General features: G+C 40.1%; 1 protein-coding gene across 1 annotated transcript in view; it reads left to right on the top strand.

Annotated features, from left to right (window-relative positions):
* The first annotated feature begins 5558 nt into the window (after positions 1–5558).
* CDH20 (cadherin 20) overlaps positions 5559–20612 on the top strand; it is a 161387-nt gene continuing 146333 nt past the window's right edge. Inside the window, exon 1 of the mRNA XM_075921395.2 lies at positions 5559–6064. The gene's annotated coding sequence lies outside the window, so the exon portion shown is untranslated. The remainder of the gene's footprint in view (positions 6065–20612) is intronic.

The raw sequence follows: 20612 nt of genomic DNA, 5'->3' as shown, positions 1-20612 counted from the left end.
AGTATAAAATATTTGGTTTTGAGCTTTTTCTTTAGCTGTATTATTTAAAGAATGTGTGACTTATCCTTCACTTCAGCTGCAGAAGAGACAGATATGCATATGAGCAGCAGATAGCTGATATACACATGTTTCTTGCAAGTTTTCATTGCAAGAGAATGTATAAATAGATGGGAGCATATTAAATTATCTTGTTCAAACAGTGATAGCAAAATATTTTACATCTTTCCCACTCTAATCTTTATGATGACTCAGCATGCTTTTTTAACATTACTAGAAGATTTACTCAGCATTGTTCCGGTCCTTAACTGGTGTGGGCCTGGGAATGAATGGTTTGGTGTGCAGGCTGCCCCGGGAGAGAGGACAATCCACCTCTCTTGCACTGCAGCAGTTTGAGGCCAGGTAAGAAGTACCTGTCCATAGCCAATGCAGCTGCAGCCGACAGTGCCGGGAGGGGGGGGGGGGGGGTTGCATGGTTGCATCTCCCCTGGCTGGAGAACAGACAGACCAACAGACAAGTAAATAAATTCTCTGAAGTATACAGTAGATAGCTGTCCCTTTCTCTACCTCTACCCCCTGCTGGCCCAGTGGAATTATAGCTGTCCCTGTCCCTATCTCTGGCCCCCTGCTGCTCTCCCTGTGGTCATTCTACAGTATAACTGTCCCTCTTGCCACACCCTTCCGTTTCCAATTTGTGAGAAATAATCAAATTCCAGGCACATCTTGTTGACCTGGCACACCCAAACCCTGATCTTTCTTTAAATTGTAATGAAAGGAAACTGCATACCAAATTTGGTGGCCCTAGCTCTTACCATTTAGGAATAGTTCTTGACAAACAGACTGACAGATGGACAGGCAGACACAGAGAAAATGTTAATTTTTGTAAAGTTAATTTTTATTCCAGATGTCTTAAAAGGACTGTTCAATATTTTTCATTTAATTTTTTTAGTATTTTTTTAAATGGAAATTCCACCTAGTGTATTTTTTTCTTCATCCCAATAAACTCTTATCATTTTCTATGTTTTAATAAAAGTGGGCAATAGTCAATATGGTTTCCAATAACATTTTCTTCTAGTTTTCAAATCTTAAGCATTTATTTAGCTGTTCCAAACAGAGCACTACTCCAAATTTCTGTTTTATCTCTTTTCTATAAGGTTTATTGAGAAGCAATCCTCATCTGGGTTCAGTCCAGGTATGAAACTAACTTAAATTTCTTATGGGTACTGTCATTTCACAACCCCCTCAGGGGGGCCTCAGGAGAGGAGGTTGGGGGCTGATTCAACAGTCTCTGTAAGAAATATAAGTGTGGTGTGGAGAGAGTTTCAGGCAGGAGGGTGTGGATGTGGAGTTGCAAGAGTCTGGGTATGTGGGGGGCTCAGGGCAGGTTGAGGAGTGGAGGGGTACAGGAATCAAGGTTGGGGGTTGAGGAGGAGCTCAGGACTAGGGGTTTGGTGTGTGTTTAGGAGTGGGTGTGCGGGGAATAGGAGGACTGAAGAGGCTTGCTGTTTCCCTTCCTGTCCCTGTCCAGGTGTGAGAGCGAAGTGCTCAACTTATCTGCCCCTGCCCTCCCCAGCCAGAATGAAGAATGCAACAAACTGTGCACTTTCCCCTCACTCCCTGATAGTGACTAAGGCTATGTCTACACTACAACATTTTTGCACAAAAATAACCATTTTTGTGCAAAAACCAGTGGACCATCCACACTTCAAGCGCATTTTTGCGAAAAAAGCAACAACAATAAATCAACAGGACAGATGGCTTTTGCCAGGAGAGTTATTTCTCTCCCCATGAGGAATAAATCTTTTTCGTACTACAGCTCTTGTACAAAAAGGCCTGTGTGGATGCTCTGCAGGGGTTTCTTGCACAAAAAGAGCCTATCAGAAAAAGGTGTGGATGTGCTTTTGTTCAAGAAGTTTTTCCGGAAGATCTCTTCCGCGAAAAGCTTCTTGCGCAAAACCCCTGCAGTGTAGACAGAGCCTAAGAAAAACAGCAAACAATATCCTATATGAATTGGGGGAGAGCTAGTGGAGCTTCAGCCCTCACCCCAGCCTCTCTAAAGGGTGCCTGGGATGTGGGAGGCTCAGGGCTGGGGCAGTCTCAGACTGGGGGAAGGGCACCCCCCCCCCCCAGTCAGCCCCTTTCATCTGCCTGGCTGCCTGTTGCTTAAGAACATAAGAACGGCCATACTGGGTCAGACCAAAGGTCCATCCAGCCTAGTACTCTGTCTGCTGACAGTGGCCAATGCAGGTAATGATCCGAACAGGTAATAATCAAGCCATCTCTCTCCACCCTCTGACAAACAGAGGCTAGAGACACCATTCCTTACCCATAATGGCTAATAGCCATTAATGGACTTAACCTCCATGAATTTATCTAGTTCTCTTTTAAACCTTGCTTTAGTACTAGCCTTCACAACCTCCTCAGGCAAGGAGTTCCACAGGTTGACTGTGTGCTGTGTGAAGAACTCCCTTTTATTTGTTTTAAACCTTTAATTTGGTGGCCCCTAGTTCTTATATTATGGGAACAAGTAAATAACTTTTCCTTATTCACTTTCTCCACACCAGTCATGATTTTATAGCCCTCTATCATATCCCCCCTTAGTCTCCTGTTTTCCAAGCTGAAAAGTCCTAGTCTCTTTAATCTCTCCTCATATGGGACCCGTTTCAACCCCCTAATCATTTTACTTTAGTGCAGCAGCCTGTAGCAGAGTTCTGAGAGCTGGGCTGAGAGCATGCACTGCCTCCTTCTGCAGCTGAGTGCCCCAGCAAGCCAGCTTCTTCTTACCAGAGCAGTGCACTGGGCGTACCGGCTAACTTTCACCTCTAATTCGGTCTCTTTCAACATTCGCTGAGTTATGTCAATTTTGAGGAATGCATTTGATTTGTTGTTTCTGTCTCTTTTCTGTTTGGTTTTATGAGCAGCAATCCCATTTCAGGCACATCCTGTTTTCTTGGCACAACCAAACCTTTACATTGCTTTAATTTATGATAAGAGAAAGCTGTTGAATTTGGTGGCCCTTACGAGGAGTTCTTGATCAAACACACAAACTCTCTAAATTTTATATATATATATATAATAATGTGTGTGCATGTGCATGTGTATAATGTATATGTATAGATAGCTATATACCCTAGACTATAATCTTAATAGAAAATATCTGAATTTTATTTTCATGGTACCATGGCATACAACATAAGTACCTTCACTGCAGTCTCCACAACATTAAAGCTGTCTCATATATTATTGTGACTTTTTTTCTTACAGCAGTCTAATTTATATAACTAAATAGAGGGGGATGGGGAAATACACACAGACAATTCCAACACTTAACAGGTGTGGTATGGATTTACATTATTTTAAAACATCTGATATATATATTTTCATTCTTAATATGTTATCTCAAAAGTTGTGAGATAGTTGTGCAAGGACAGCATCCATGCTAAACAATACATATTATACTGTGAGTAAATACATGAGAGGTTCAACCTGTTTAGTCCAGCACCCTTGGGACCTGACTGGTGCCGAACCAGACAATGTAATGAACCATGGGAGGTCAATATTGTCTAACAGCATTACCAACACTGCCACTGCTTATTTGGCTCTTAGAAGACATTTAGGAGTAAATTATAGCTAAATAAGAGTACAGACCACTGAGCGCCAAGATTGGTAGCTATAAACAAAAATTATGGGACTGCAGGAAACTAGGCCATACCTATGATAAGTGGACATCTGGATAACTAAAGTCATGCTGGATCATGGATGTTGCCATATCAGATTAGTGGATTAGAGAGGTCAACCTGTAGTATGGTAATATTTCCACACTTACTAATTAAAAGGCTTGAGTCTAGCTATAGATATTCAGGGTTTAGATTAAAATTTCAACTGTGGTAATTTTCTGGATTATTGTTACATGTACTTAGCATGTCATTCTCTTCAATAAGAGTATATTTGGTCTTATTATCAGAAACACCTTCAGACTCAGACACATATTGACAGACTGTAGCAGTGACACACAATTCTGGCTCTCTAGAATGTTTTATTAAAAGTCACCAATCAACTTGAGTCCAGAGGTGAATATACAATAGAAGAAAACTGGATAAAATATTGGCTGTCAAAATGTATATTTATCACAAGTGTAACATCATTTATGTTGAGCATTACACCAAACAATGTGAAGACTTCTGGGCTGTTAATGTAAGAGTCTCTTTTGCATTCTTTCTTTGTTTTTTACAGCATTGTCATAGCCTTGTTGCTGCCAATACATGCGTGAGGCTAATATTGTTTATTGCACCAACTTCTGTTGGGGAAAGAAGTAAACGTTTGAGCTTATGTAGACCCAAAAAAGAAAAACCTCAAAAGTTTGTCTCTCTTACCAATATAAATTGGTCCAAAAATGGTATTCTCTCGCCCACCTTGTGTCTCAATTTTTTTAGTTTTATACTGAAATAATTATATAGTGATGAATGTTTATGAAAAATGTATGTCCATAAGATTCTTCAGATATAATTCTGTGAACTTAGTTCTACTAAATAAAACAAATTTTAAAGATCTAAACTGTGTAATCTGAATTTTTTATTGCGAAGAGGCTGGATGTCCTAGTAAATCAACAATGGGAATTAGTCTTCCACAGTAGGCTCACTGATTTGCATAGAGATTATATGGTTTCCATTCTGCACTGAAGTTAGTCAAGTTACTTCAGATTTGACCCAGAATAATAGAATTGAATTGGGCCATAGACTGGTAGTGACAAGAACATATTACCAAATTACAGCTATTCAGTTTTTGTGAAAAGAGCTGCAGTCTCATTCTAATATCTAGTGAACATCTCTCTCACTGCCAAAGTTGTCAGTAAGCTATACCTTTATTATAGTGTTTGCATAAAGATAAAGTATTGAATGGGCATGAAGCTGGGAATCTTCTCACCCCTAAAGGTGGTTATTCCAGGTCACCATTGAGGCAAATTAGTAAACAGCATGGAATATATCTACTGTGTACATGGGCTGCCTCTACTGTAGCAGTTCTGTGATTAGACGTTATCTCAATGTCCATTGCTGCCAGTTGCCTACATTTCATGACCGCAGACATTTGAAAAATATTAAAAAGAAAGGGGTTAAATAGATTATGTAATGGGCTTTTTCAGTCTTCTACAAACCCCACAAGAAATCTTGTTTACCTGTTTCTCTGTTAGATCAGTCTGAGAATATTTATTAATCAGAATGAAGCCTTCCAAAGGAAACAAAGTTTTCCTCTTAAACTATAGAGCTTTGTTTCCCAGTATTTTCAGACTAACAAGTGTGTTCATCTGTCATGTTGTCCTTGATCTCTCCCCTCCCCATAAATTCCCATTCAGTCTTTAAATCCTCCTGAGACTTACTCTCTGTAAAAAGATGGCTCTAGTACACACTTCTGCTTTTTCTCAGGACCTCAGAGATGTGTGTAGAATCTAAAGCCAGTGGTATCACTTGGGGTTCCCCAGAGGTACCCAATCAAAATGGCAGGGTCTGAACCAGGGGGGTGCCAACTGGACACTAATTACTTGCAGCTGGTGGTGTTCCAGGCAGCTCCTCAGAAGGAAGGAGTGCACATTCCTGGCACCAACTGGCTAATTCAATTTACTTCAACAGCATTTGCCTCTGTCAGAATATTCATGAGCAGCAGAATGAGAACCAGTGGCACAGGCAGCCAGCAACCACTTAGACTAGGGAAGGAGCAAGGGCAAGGAGGAGGAGAAGAGGTGCCTGCCACTAACTCGAGAGGCGCTGATCTGGGGCAGCCTCCGTGTCCCCTGTCTGCAAGCTGAGCGCTGGCATAGGCGAGGGACGCTGGAAGAAACCCCGTCGTCGCTGCAGCCCCGGTGGAAGCAAGATCCAGTCCCGGGTGTGCGCTGGTTGAAGGGGGAAGCTGTGTCTCCCCCCTGTTTTTTATTTCGGAGGGAGGCTCGGGAGCGGACTTCGCTTCTCGGAGACCAGAGCTCGTGGCGGGGGCGCAGTGATGTGAGCGGGGACCCCAGCGAGGAGAAAGATCGCCGGGAGGCTTCCCGGGCAGCGCCTGCCACACACCGCGCAAGGTACCCGCGAGCTCACGTCGGCGCTCCCTGGCCGAGCTGCGCTGGCAGAGGGAGCCGGCCCCGGCCAGGCGGTGGGATTGGACTGGGAGGGGGGAGGCTGCTCTTGAGTTTGGCGGGGACTCTCAGGTGCGTTGGCGGCGCTGCCTCCGCCCTGCCCCTCTGCGTCTCAGCGTCTCCCTCCAACTTCCCCGGCAGCTCGGGCCAAAGGGGGGCGCCTCCTCGGACCGGGGGTTGGGGGTATCCCGCCAGCTCCCAGGCGGTCCCTTCTGCTCTCCTCCGCACTGGGCCGGAGGCGGAAGGGGGTGGAGAGGGGGAACCCCTATGGGAAATGGAGCCCTATACATGGGGCAGCCCTATGGAGAGTGTGTGTGTGGGCGGGGGGGGGGGGGTACTCTACAGGCTGCAGCCCTATGGCGATGCCTCTAGGGGGAGGGCAGGCTTGCAATCCCGAGGGAGCGCGGGGCCCTACCGGAGGGGGGCATGGCCAGTATGGGGGCGAGTGTGCGGAGAGCCAGGCGCTGGGGAGCAAAGGAGAGGGGAGCCCTGGACACACGGGCGTTCGAGGCGCAGGAGAGAGCCCTGGCCCTGCAGAGAGGTGGGGAGGGGGGACGCTGCTGGGGTGCAGGGCGCGCGTTGTCTGCTGCTGCAGCCCCCGCCCCCTTAGCAAAGGAGTTGGTGGAGCTGTGAGCAAAGTGTGCAGCCCCCCCCCCCCCCCCCCCGTGTATGCAAAGTTTGGTTCCTCTTCCCTGGCGCTAGCTAGGCATGTTGGAGCCTCCCGCGCACCCCGCTCCTCTCCCCGCGCCAAGCGGGCGAAGGGCTTAGTGAGACTTCACGGGCTCTGCTGGGTGGTGGTAACTGATTCGAGGGGAGGGGGGCCGAGGTAACCGAAAATAAATGTGAAAAAGATACGGAAGGAAGAGACCCAATGGCTGGGCCATAAATCAGCCAGTATACAGGGGGAGTCGATGAGAATAGTTCTTTTCACCCGCCAAAAAAAATACCCACTTCGGGGAGGGGGAGGGGGGGCAGGACCAAGAAGGCTAATTATTGGCACCCCGCTCTGAAACCAAGGCAGCTGATGCTGAGCGGAGCCAAAGGGTGCAGTTCTTCTTAGTTTCAAAACAGCAAGACAGTCTCTGCCAAAGATTGCTGTAAACACTGAATAAAGATTTCATTGTGGGCTGGTGTGACTGGAATAATTAGGCCGTTAATTGTTCATTCTGATCCCAAGTTGCGGGAATCAGTAGTGAACAGTAGCCACAAAACGAGAGGAAAAGGAGAAAAAATAGCAACATGCAACATTTATCATTTGCTCCGCTTCTGCAATACTTTGAATCCCAGAGCCCAGGGGTCGTTATCTATTTAACAAAAGGGTATCTCTGTAAAACTACAGTTTAAATATGCATTACTGCTATTTTCACTCCTTAGTATTTTATGCTAGACACAATCCAGTGATTTTTTTTTTTTAAAAATCCTGTCTTAAGAAAGTAAAATGTAAAGGTGCCTGTAGAATGAGCATCCTAACTAGACTGATTAATACTTTTTCACTTATGTGCACACTTGATTGCCAGCTCAGCAGGGATGACCACTAATGGTGCCAGCTTTTGTGCTGCTGTAAGGCTTTTCATACAAGCATGCAAAGATTTTAAACTGTTTTGAATTTTTAACTTTGTAATTATGACTTCATTTGATACATGTTACAGTACTCACAGTGTTTTCTCATTTGTGAAGAACTGGTCAAATAACCCCATATGCTGTTAGCTATTACATATGATATAATGGAAAATTCCATGTTTGCTGGTGCTAAAGCAATTTTAATAGTCCAGCAAAGTGCATGTATAGGCAATAGACTGTGACTAGTGATATTTATAAAAAGATGGCACTGTAAGTGAAAAGTGATTGTAAACTATTTCCTAAGTAACATACATTTACATGTAAAGAGATTCATTTACAAAGAACCAGAGTAGTGGCATATCTAACCACAGGGAATAGAGGAATATTGTATTAAAACAAACAACACTGGAGAAGTCATCATCATGTGAGCAAAATCACAGTATGATTTGAAGTCTAATGTTGAAGCCTTGGTATGACTCCATTGACTTCAAAGCCATTTCACTATAAATGAATTTTGCTCACAGATTTTAGTGCAAATGTCCATCCATTATGTAGTACTAAATAAAAAAAGGTTTTAGAATTGGACAATATTTAATCAGAACCACACTTAGTATATTTTTCACCTATATACATAAGGAAGCCAAAGCTGCCAGTAAGATAACCGAGGAGTGAGCTTTCAATTTGCTGTCAAAAATATAGGATTGATTTTTTTCGAGTTTGTCTAAGACTTTGAGTTGTACTTTGAGATTTTTGCACTCAGAAGAGGAATGAAAATAGAATACATATTAAAGTGCTAAAACTGTATAAGAAACTAAATAAAATAATGTTGTCTTTATTCAAATCCCAAATTGTTTGAGGAAGCACTGCAGTGTTTGGGCCAAAGTGCAGTGTTGGGAGGAACTCAGCAGGACAATAAATAGTCACAGATAAAATGCACTTCACAAATGTTCTAATTAAGTTGTCAAAATTGCTTTGCCCCATTACAATGATACATACTGTGTTGAGGATAAATTCTTTATTTCTGATTTGATTATAATTCCTGTTGTGAGGAATAGTCTTCAAGGCAATCTGCCAATCTGTTCCTCTTTACCAGAACTATCTAGAAGGAAATATTGCTAGCTGTATCTGAATCAACTGATTTTTTGAAACCTGGGAACATTTTACTGAAATAGCCCCTGATATTGGAAGATCAAAAGGTGCAGTGAAAACTATAAAACACCACTGACCTTGAGTCGTTGCCAGTGATGTTTCTTTAGGGAACTCTGAAAAGAATCTTAACTTGATAGTGCATCAGTTAAGTGCTATGTTTAATTTCTGAAGCCAGGACTGAAGGCCAGCACTGTTTTATCAGAAGTTTAGTATTTTTATATTTAATAAACATATATACAAAATCCATGTTTAAGTAAGGTATGGAAAAACTTACCTTAAGAACCATGATAATTGGGGACACTACGATACTTACAATATGCATACCAACTATTCATAAAGGTTTATATACTTTTAGGTATTGAAATCATTAGTCATTGGTTCCTAGTTAAATGCTGAATAATATCTTATATATGTTATTTGAAATGCATATAGTACACCTTCATAATAATATTGCATAGTCACAGTCATAATTGTTATTCATAACAAGTAGACTCACAAACAGATTCCATCCCTGTAAGTACCGAGTCTGTCAGACCAATTATGCCTAAATTACTGCATGTCCTCTATTGTATAAACTAATTAAAGGGTAATTAATAAAATGATTTCATTCCATGGTAATGTCTACATCTGGTTGTCATAGCAGAGTTTGTTTGACATATGGTTGAATGGTCAGACATTGCATTGTAAGATTGCAACATTTGTGCAGAACACCTGGCAAGAGAGCAGAATTTTAACTCTTATAGCTTTAATTGTAAGACTCTGTGCCAAGGTGTCGTTGGATTTGTTTGCTCATACTCTTCACCTAATCTTCCCACAACAATTATAAGATATTTTAGCCCTTCAGCAAAACTTATATGAGCTAACCTCATGAAGGACTTAAATTGGAACTAAAAGATAAAATACTGTTGATTTACTTACTTAGTGAAATGAATTGGATGGTGTACTTCATTTTCTAGTGGACAATATATGTTATTACTTTACACTGGTGAAGAAAAAGCCATGATGGGGTTTGCACTGAAGTTAAATTATCTCCTTTTCCCCCACCCATCACCCATATATAGTTGTATACCAGGATCAAAGCTTAGGCTGTGATCACAATGTGACGGGAAAATCTGCATTGCAGCCTTCTCAGACTGTACCTTGCATCTACAGATGCACCAAAACTTCAGTTCCCAAATCTCCTAGTACCAACAGTATCAGTAAAATACACACACAATTTAAAAAGTTCTTTCAATAAAATAACAAACATTTCTATACATGATATAAAGAATAACTGTACATGAAATATCAGTGGTTCAGATTTGCAGAGCAGCCTCAGGGTTTGATACATTCTTTTAATTTCAGTATGTCTAAATCACCTAATCTGCTTTTGAAAATCTCAACCACTGATCTTTTAAGAAAGCTTGTGTGGGCGCATGCATGTGTGTCTTTTTTGAAAATGAAAATCACCAATAATCATGGTTCTGACTTAATATAGCAAAACCAGAGAGAAGAGGAGAAATGAAGCAGCAAATTAACGTTTTCGTTTATAAATTACAGAGAAATAGTTAATGGTGGGTTTTTTTCAGATGAAGCTAAGTAAAAGAGTATATGAAATTAAATTATCTCATTAGCGTCTTCCTTATTTCAAACCATTATGAATGAACAGTTTCTTCACTGACTAAAAATCATGGTAGCTCATTACCTCCTAAGGTCAGGTGCAGTTTGGTCAGTGATGCATATAAAGCACTGTTTGTTTCTCTGAGAGTTTGCGTCTTGTGTTTCTTGAGATTTTCTAATTAGATTGATCTATCTAATTTTCATTCTGAGCATGTAACTCATTAACATCTGGAAAATCTTTTTTATAGCATTTAACTGCATCAAATGTGTTGTCCAACACATGAACTCTTAATAGTTCTTTCACTGAAGAATTGTCAAAGAACCCTTATGTCACAGCTGGAACATGAATCTGTCACGTCAGCAATGTACAATGTTTTAGAAAGTGATAGTATATGAATGTGTTTTATGAAGAGATGTAAAATATGTCCATGTATTGATCATTAGCATGCAAGAAATTTAAGCTTATTTTTATATAAATATTAAAACCAGTATTAGCAGAGTGATTTGTATGCCAACACTTCTGTCTCTAAGTCTAAGGCATTGTATATAAGAAAAAAGCAAGTCATGTTTCAGTATCTTATTAGTATGATGCTGCTTGTTAAGGATATATCATTTACATGTTTTTAAATGCCACAGGTCTATAATTCAGCTGTGACAACTCGTCTCAGGCTGAAAGTTGATATGAGTCCTTAGCCTGGGAATATTTTATCTTTTAAACAAATTTAATTTAACAAATTTGGTAATTTTAAAAATGAGTGGAAGAAAGTTCACTAATTTCACATACTTTTTTATATCTACAAAACAATAGCAAAAGCTATTTAAAAAGAATATTTATAGGTCATGGATCATAGTATTTCGTGTGTTTTTAAATTAAAGCAATAAATGTATAGATTTGTAAAAATACTTACAGCACAAGACCTACTTTTGCAGAGGGATTAATACATATAGATGCATTTCCACTTGTGAATTAAACAATATTACAAGATTCACCCTCTCTTGTTGACACTATAGAGCACATCAATGTGATAATCCTTGGTATAGCTCACTAAGTACACATTGACATGATAGACCATAAGCACTGTGAAGGAAGAAATACAGTTTCTCATCTCAATGATCTCTGGGTGAAAGGAGCATTTCATACACTTCCAATATGATTGTCTTTTCTTTTTTGAACTACTGTTTTTTAAAAAGGCATACTAACATAATAATGATCACTCACACACTGAGCCCATTAAAAGGACTTTAAGCATTTAAAATAAATGTACTCTGTCAAAGGCCCTTCTCATAGGTTTAAAATATTTTCTCCATTTTTTCCAATACTTTCTCAAAAGCCTTGAAAACCAAGGACTCAATCCTGGAACCATGAATTATTCAAAGCTCCCACTGTCATTAATAAAACATTACAAGAGTAGGCTCTGGATTTTCTTTTCTTTCCTTTTGCTATTGGTCACTGTTTCAGAGGGTTTCTGGTTTTTGGGACTTCAAAGAGTATTAGAAAATGTTTTTGTGTCACTCCCTGTTGACCACCGTATTCACCCTATTATCATCAGAGATCTCAAAATAAGGTTTGGTAGACAATTGCTGCTGTGGGCCAGTAGAGGGCACACAGAACTTCGTTTTTGAGTAGGTCCTTTGTGTAAATCTTTTCCCCTTACATTATGGAATATGTTAAACCAGTGAGCTTTGTTACAGCTAGCCAGTGGGCCTACTATAATAAGTGCTCACCCGTAAGAATAAATCTTGCACACTCAAGCCTAAAAATCCTAAAGACACTTCCATAAGGTTCTAAAGTAGGTAATTCTTTTGGACTAAATTATTCAGCGTGGTTTCTTTAATCTACTACAGCAGTAATTCAGAGGTAAAAATGAAATTATCTAATTAACCTCTTCTATATGCCCGAGTATTATAACATTTGTGGAACGTAGTGGATTCTTAAAACATGTTACTAAAGATGGATTGAAAGATTTAACTATAAATGTTCTTGCTTGTGTGGTTTTGATTCAGAATTGCCATCATGAGGTAATATAAATTAAAATAGCAATAGCTGAATACTGCTTGGCAAATCTTATAAAATAGGCATATAGACACCTCATTAGAAAGTTATTTACCGAGTGCCTTCTGAATGTTTAGCACTGCACAAATATAACTTAGGAGTTTACGTTCAAGACTTCTGATAAGTTAGACACTGACAAAACCTGAGTTCTTTTGAAAATGGGATGTTTCTAAGCCTTTTGGGCACTTTGGAAAATTTTATCCATAGTCTTTGCTCCATAAATCTTACACTCTAAAGAAGATGTGGATAATATCATTCCAGCATATGTACTATATGTGATTATGCGGTGGGCTAATATTTCAAAGTCTTGTGCGACAGACCTTTTATTAAGGAAGTAACTGAAGAAATGGAAGAGATCCATGCATGAAAAGGACTTGGATATGAGTGTACGGAAATAATGTTTAAGGTCCTAGACAGAGTAGGGTAGGAGGAGTCTAGGAAGGGGGGAGAAAGAATAGAAAGTGGCAGACATATAGGCAAAACAGAGCTAAGAAGGGTCTTGAAGATGAAGAAGCAAAGCTTGTTCCTGATGCAGAAAATGAGGGCAGACCCATCAACTGACTCCTAGATTGCTGGGACAAGATGTTTTGAATGAACAGCAGAGAAGAGGAGGTTGCTATAGTAAAAGAGGTGGTAAATGTGATAATCCCTAGGAATGATATGAGTGATGGATTGCGAAGGTGGAAGTGATAAAATTTGGTGAAAGAATGAGTAAGACACATGTAGAAACAGGAGACAAATGCCAGTTAGATTGAGACTTAATATTAAGGTAGGTGGAGTAATTTAAGGTAATAGACAAAGATTCAAACAGAAGGATTTTGCCTGGATTTGTGTGTGCGCTCTTTGAAGCATATAGAGCACAAGAGATGTAGGGTTTTATAAAAGGATCACTTTTCCCTGTTATAGCGACGAGGAGTCCTGTGGCACTTTATAGACTAACTGAAGTGTAGGAGCATAAGCTTTCGAGGGCAAAGACCCACTTCGTCAGATGCATGCACGAAGTGGGTCTTTGCCCTCGAAAGCTTATGCTCCTACACTTCAGTTAGTCTATAAGGTGCCACAGGACTCCTCGTCGCTTTTGCAGATTCAGACTAACACGGCTACCCCTCTGATACTTTCCCTGTTATGTTTCAGGGAATACTTAATCTAAGAGGAGATGTGATACTGCTGTGTGGAGAGACCAAGGGTATGGAGGTCACATTTGGAATCCTCCACATAGAGATGATAGCCTGAACAATCTCTCATATGATGCTCAGGTCATAGGGCAAAATTCTGTTCGTTCTGACTTATGTAAATCCGATGTAACATCTCTGAACTCAGTGGAACTGCACCAGATTTACCCTGATGTAACTGAAAGCACAGTTCTGCCTGAGAGATCCATCAGCATCCTTAAGTGTGCATCTCAAGCTCAAATATCTTGAAAAGTGTGATGGCATATCAGTTTCAAAGAAAACAAATTGATCGGTTTTATGCTATTGAGATGTAGGCTCATGCTCTCGTCTGCCTAAGGAGAGTCTTCATTGCCTACTAATCCATGTTTCCACTAAATTCCTACAGTCTTTGTGCTTTGTTGCCCAATATACATGGAAGAATATCCCCTTTGATCTCATAGTAGAGGTGAGACCTATGAAACACTTGACAATGGCTAGTCAATAGATATAATGAGACTAGTGCTTAAAGATGTCAAAAATAATTATCTTCTCCTCTTCCCATCTTCACCCAGTTTATCTATTGCTCATCAGGTGCCAAGACTGCCTATTATTGTATTAGTAGAGCATATAGCACAAAGAATTCTTAATTCCTGACTGGGGACTCATGGTGTGTCTGTATTATTGTCAAATATGATGTAATATTTTTATTTAAAAATCTATAATCCTGAAGCTACATTTTGAACAAAATCTATTTTTTCTACTGTTAACTCTTGTTCAGTTTTGTGGAAATATCAGTTATTGTAATGTTAAATGTAATTAAAAATGTAGGGCTTAATAGGTTCTTCATATATCAAGTGAATGAAATGTGTACATTTCTCTTACATCACAATTTAAAGTATGTTATGATTCTGTTTCTTTTTTATTAATATTCTTCATTCTTAATATCTTAGCAGTGGTCAGTGTTTATCTAGTATGAGTGCACTTACCAGCAATTTTTTAGAATGCTGCTTGAACCTCTCTAGTCTGACACCCTTGGGGCTTGACCGGTTGTGAACCAGAGAATTTTTTGGACCACGAGAGGTCAATATTGTCTAGCAGCATTACCAATACTTCCACTGTTTATTGGATTGTTAGAAGACATTTAGGGGTAAATTAGAGCTCAGTAACAGTGCAGAACACTAAGAGCTAGGATTAGTGGCTTGGTGGCTGTAAACAAACTTTATGGGACCACAGGAAACTTGGCCATACCCATGAAAAGTGGATATCCAGTTAACTAAAATCATTCTGGACGCTGAATGTTTCCAGAGCAGAGCATTCTGGACTAGAGAGGTTCAACTTATATTGTGACACCCAGGTGTTTCAGAATATGATCATATCAAAATTTCTGTGTAACAGACAATAATGCCATATGCCTCCCTATGCTATGGAGGCCCATATCCTATTCTTAGTGACTCCAAGTATGCATCTGAGATTTTTAAAGCCACCTGTGGGATTTAGGCACTTCAATTCTTGTTAATTCTTTTAATTGCCTTTGGGCATTTAACCCTCTTATGTATCTTTAAAATCTGTGTACAGGCTTATACAAGATTGTTTTCAAAGATCTAAAATTATTCCTATTTTCATGCAACTTTATTTGAATTGAATAAGCAAATTTCAAATGCCAACGCATATTTGACATCCATGACTGCAATTATTGAATCCAACAGACATTTTGCTTATAATCACATTGAAAGTTTAAGACCAGAATTCTTTGTTTAGCATCCTTGGAAATTATCAGGACTAGAACATGATGAGGGTAAAGTACTTATCTTCTGACTTAGAAAAGCATCCTTATTGCTTGGTAATTGTTTATCTGAAAGGCCTTCTGCATTGCAAGGCTCCAGGAGTTCTGGGAGATGCTCTGTTGTTTTTAGATGTCCGTCATTGGTGTTTCCTAAGGTTAGAAATAGTTTGGTGCTGTATTTTCACAGCCTGCCCAGACATATCTGAAATTCACTGCCTTACTATAATAATTTACTCATCAATATCATTTCACAATATTAAATTGTTATTTGAAGAATATTAGCATAACTTAGTGAAACAGAATACAGATACAAACAATAATATTTATGCATGTTTTTTCATTTGCTTTATTGCATTAGAGAAGCATCAAGTGGAAAGAGGCTGCCTGCAACATAATTTCATATCTAATATTAACTTCAGTAATATAATTCTGACCAGCAACTCAAATGTTTCTTTAATGGTGAAATCATCAAACATATTAACATTCACAATGAGACTAAGAAATATAGGATAATAGTCAATATACTCATTCAGAATTTTTAGTCAGGCAATATGTTCCAAATTACTGAAATAAAGAAGTTTTCTCTAGAAAATTGTAGACTACACAAAATGACTATTCAGGGCAAGGATAACAAGAGTAAAATTCAAAAGTTCCAGCCATGTTATGCAATAAATAGTTTAAGGAGAGAACACAAGCAAAATATTAGAAAAAATTAAGATTTCAGCTTCTGACAAGTATACTTTATTTATGACTACACGGTGGAATTTTTGAAGTAATACTTAAGATATAAAAATGTGGCAAAATTTCAGGCACCAAACATTTTTTGGTGGAGTGCAGCCTTGTCATATATGACATGTGAATCTCTGGTGAAGGGGTAGCCTCGGAATTCAATTCATGTTTCACAAAACTAGTGTTAAAAGAGTCCTGGAGCTGTCACAGTGTGTGTGTAAATATAATCAGGACAAGGTGAAAGTTAGTATTATAATATAGTGGACCTTTTGTATAATCTGCTGTGCAAATGAAGGCAATGAATATTGCTAGATTAGTGTTTTTGTTCTGGGAGATGTGATTTTTTTTTTTTTTAAAGAGGGAATAGGCAAAGGTAAGATCAAGTACGTAGACCATGTTCAGTGATTGCTCTGCACAACCATTAAACCAATAGGAGAATGTGTCTCTTTGTTTTTAAATTGATGGTAGCATCAGGCCAAAAAATGAAATTCCAGAATGATTCTAGATGTTTATCCATATTAAGGATGGGTCCAACCTGTGAAGTTTGGATCTGGATCCTGAAATTTGTGGGCTTGTTTGTATTTTTAATCCACTCATGGATTCTCCATCTCTGGAGAAATTTAAGAGTAGGTTAGATAAATGTCTATCAGGGATGGTCTAGACAGTATTTGGTCCTGCCATGAGGGCAGGGGACTGGACTTGATGACCTCTTGAGGTCCCTTCTAGTCCTAGTATTCTGATTCTATGGAGTTGAGTGCTGAGACATCTTGGTTCTTTGTTTGAGTGATGTCCCTGTGGGTGTGCCACTTCAAATGTTGGTGCGTCCTGACATTGCTGATCAGAGATTTTTGATAGCAGTGACAGATCAGAGAGTGCATGCCCAGTAACTGCCTTATGGTACCATTAGCGCTTCATCTAGTGTTCATGCGGCCCGACCACCTTAGTTCCTTCTCAACCATCCTTGGCTGCAGATGGAACTTCAATGGCAATGTCAGAAAACTACCTGAAATAGATAAAAGTAGTTAGTAATTAAGTGTTAGTTCATCTTAGTCTTAAGTTTCCATTTACCCACTTAGATTTTCCTTGTTCCAAACCACCACCACCCCCCAAAAAAAACCCACCACCACCACCACACCTTGGGGAAATTACCCTCTGTTTTTATATTCTGTTTAAATGTATAAAGTAAACAATGAAAATGCCAGGCTTTGTGCAAGGACTCTCTGCTTGTCTCTGATGAACACCTACAATGTGTCTGTTGCTAGAGGATGCCAGAAATGCACCCATTGCAATAACCTCAAAGCCAGAGCAAGGAGGGATAGGATTCTCAGACTTAAAATGATTCTGATGGAGAAATCACTAACACTGCCATCAGAGTCTTGGAAAACCCCAAGGGGGGACTCACCAGGTGCTTCTCCCTAGACAGAGCAAGTACCCTTTCCTCCAAAAAGTCAATGAAGAGGAAAACATGTACGTGAAGAATTGTTAAAGAGAAAACTGTGTCCGGCAAGGTCACTATCTTTTGTGCTGAAGGCCAATAGGGCAAGTACATTTGATGCTCCATGCACCTCCAGCACCAGCCACATCAGGACCGCGAATGGCAGGGATAAGGAATTGAGCAGCAGGCATAAATCAGTCTCCTTCTTCTCAGCACTGAACACACCAAGGAAGGACACGGGTCTGACATCATTGTAGACAGCGATGCCATCTCCACTGACACTGACTTCTACTGAGCAATTGGCCAAAACAGCAACATTGGCACTGACCTAGGCCGATTACAAAAGAGCAGCAACAGCCAAATTTAACCCACAGGTGGTTGCTCGTAAAACCATGGCACTAACAGCCATAGCACTGCAATGCTTAACTCAATCAGGAAACCTGATATAGCTTCCATGTCCAGGTCTCCCATACTCTGCACTGATGGTTCCTCAGTGCTGTTGGCACCAATACACCAGGGCTCAGTATTTGCTCCTCAATTTTCCAGAAATGAAGAAGATGACCCAGTGTAAGTAATGTTCTACTCAGCACATTCACCCCTCTGAAACACAACCACCAGATGTCCCAGGGGTCATCCTCATAGAAACATACTAAGTCACATGCTAGCTAACACGAGTGTGCCCCCCCCATCATTCCCTCTGCAGTGGGAAAATTGGGAACCATGGGCAGCAGTTAAAAAGGCTTCACAACCCACAGAGTTGGCAGATATGGCCCCCTCTGGAGATGACTGCAGGAACCTTCAGTTGCACCCAAGGATATAACAGAGGAACTGAATGATTCTAATACCCAGGACCTCTCACCAAGCCACAACTTCTCACTCGCTACAGATGAGGTGGTCATGTTTCCTTCACCCACAGTGGATGCGAACCACTTTAAACAATTTCAAGATTTGTTCAATCATGTGGCACAAAACCAGAACATGACTCTTGAAGAGTTGACAGAAAACTAACACCAGCTCTTAAAGATGCTACAGCCGGCATAGACAACTGAGATAAGTTCTACCTATGAATGATGCACTATCAAAGCCATCACAAATGGTATGGCAAGCACCAGCCATCATACCCTCTCCATGCAAGAGAGCTTCCAGAAAATATTATGTGTCCAATAAAGTCATGGATTTCCTACTCTTACATCCACAATTCCTTTTTGGTGGAGGCAGTGAAACAAAAGGGGAAACAACTGCAGTTTAAGACCTTACCACATGAAAAGGATGCCATGAGAATGGATCTATTTGGCCCCGAAGTCTATTAATTGGCGATGCTTGAATTCTGCACCACCAATTATACTGCCCTATTTTTAAAATATATAACTATAATTGTCTGAAAGGATAGAACAGTTCCAATAATTTCTATTGGAAGGACAGCTCAGACAGTATTACAAGTGTCCTTCAACACCACAGACATAGCTGCTTGCATGACAGTTACAGCCATAGAAATGCAGAAGGTATCTTGGTTGCAAGCCTCAGGAATTCCAAGGGAACTCCAAACTAAAACTCAAGACATCCCATTTGAGTGAGAGAAATTGTCAGTTAAGATGCATAATATCCTTCACTCAATAAAGGACTCACGTGCCACACTCTGAACTTCAGGCATCTATATGTCCCCAAACAGATGTAGCCAGTACTAACCTTACAACTGTAAGTGGGACAACCTGAATCAGCAACTGCAGCAATCCTTCAGTTACTCGAGACCTAAACACCAGTCACAGAGACATCGACCACGTGAGGCTCAAACCACAGCATCACAAACACCATCCACCAAGATGCAGTTTTGAAGCTTTGATTAATGGCCACGTGAACCTCCCCCAACACCCAGAGCAAATTTCATGAAATACCCAGACTTTTGGACAACACTGACTACCATTTTATCTACCGTGGGCATCCATCCTCACAGATCACTGGGTACTGGAAATAATAAGATTGGGCTATACCATCCCTTTTACATCCATCCCACATCAGGGACACTTCTCGTGAGAATCTTCTACAAGAAGTAAACCATCTTGTACAGCTAGTTGTCATGGAACATATTCCAGTATAACACAGGGGGAATGGATTCTACTCCCACTATTTTTTACTCAGAAAAATGGAGGTTGGAGACTTATTTTAGATCTGACAATTTGTACATAACCACAAATTCAGAATGGTAACACTGATGTAAATAATTCCAGCACTGGAAGAGGAGTACTGATTCTCAGCTCTTGATTTATAAGATGTGTATTTTCATATCACTGTACGTACCACACACAGACAATTTCTATAGTTCATAGTAAGAAGAGGCCACTTCCAATACAGAGTGCTTCCATTTGGGTGCTTGACAGCTCAGAGAGTCTTCACCAAAACCCTGGATGTGGTAGTAACATACCTATATAGACCAGGAATATCATGACATTCTCATACTTGGATGACTCTTTGTTAAAGGGTTGCAATCAGATGCAATAACTTTTACATAGAAGACTAATATTTTTCATACTCTCAGGTTACAAATAAATGAGGAGAAACCTATCTTATTCTGGTTTAACAACGAGAATTCATTACAGCTTACATAGACTTGCCAGAAGCCAAAACCTCCATACAAATGTTCAGACGCTCCACCACTCTCATATCAGTGGTCACAAATAATCTAAGGGTCGCTGGATGCACCTTCAACTATTAGGACAGATGGCAGCCTCATCTTTCGTGGTTATATACACATAACTACATGTACACAGCCCCAAGGATGGCTGAGCTCAGTTTACATACCACCAAAAACAGTTAATTTGTTGTGATGGATGACAGACTCTCTAGAATTGCCATCAAAAGTCATACATTCACTATAATAGTGGATAAACTCATGCAATATATGCATATGGGTCCCATTTCAACAAGACCCAGCATTCATTCTGATTACCACAGATGCTTTGCTGATAGGATGGGGATGCAAACTTGAACCACACAACATCCAAGGGAAATGGTCTCCAACAGAATCCTTAAACATCCAT

This window comes from Pelodiscus sinensis, chromosome 2 (genome assembly GCF_052426305.1).
Source record: "Pelodiscus sinensis isolate ZL-2025 chromosome 2, ASM5242630v1, whole genome shotgun sequence".
NCBI classification, from domain to species: Eukaryota; Metazoa; Chordata; order Testudines; family Trionychidae; genus Pelodiscus; species Pelodiscus sinensis.
This window is presented reverse-complemented; position numbering and strand designations above follow the sequence as displayed.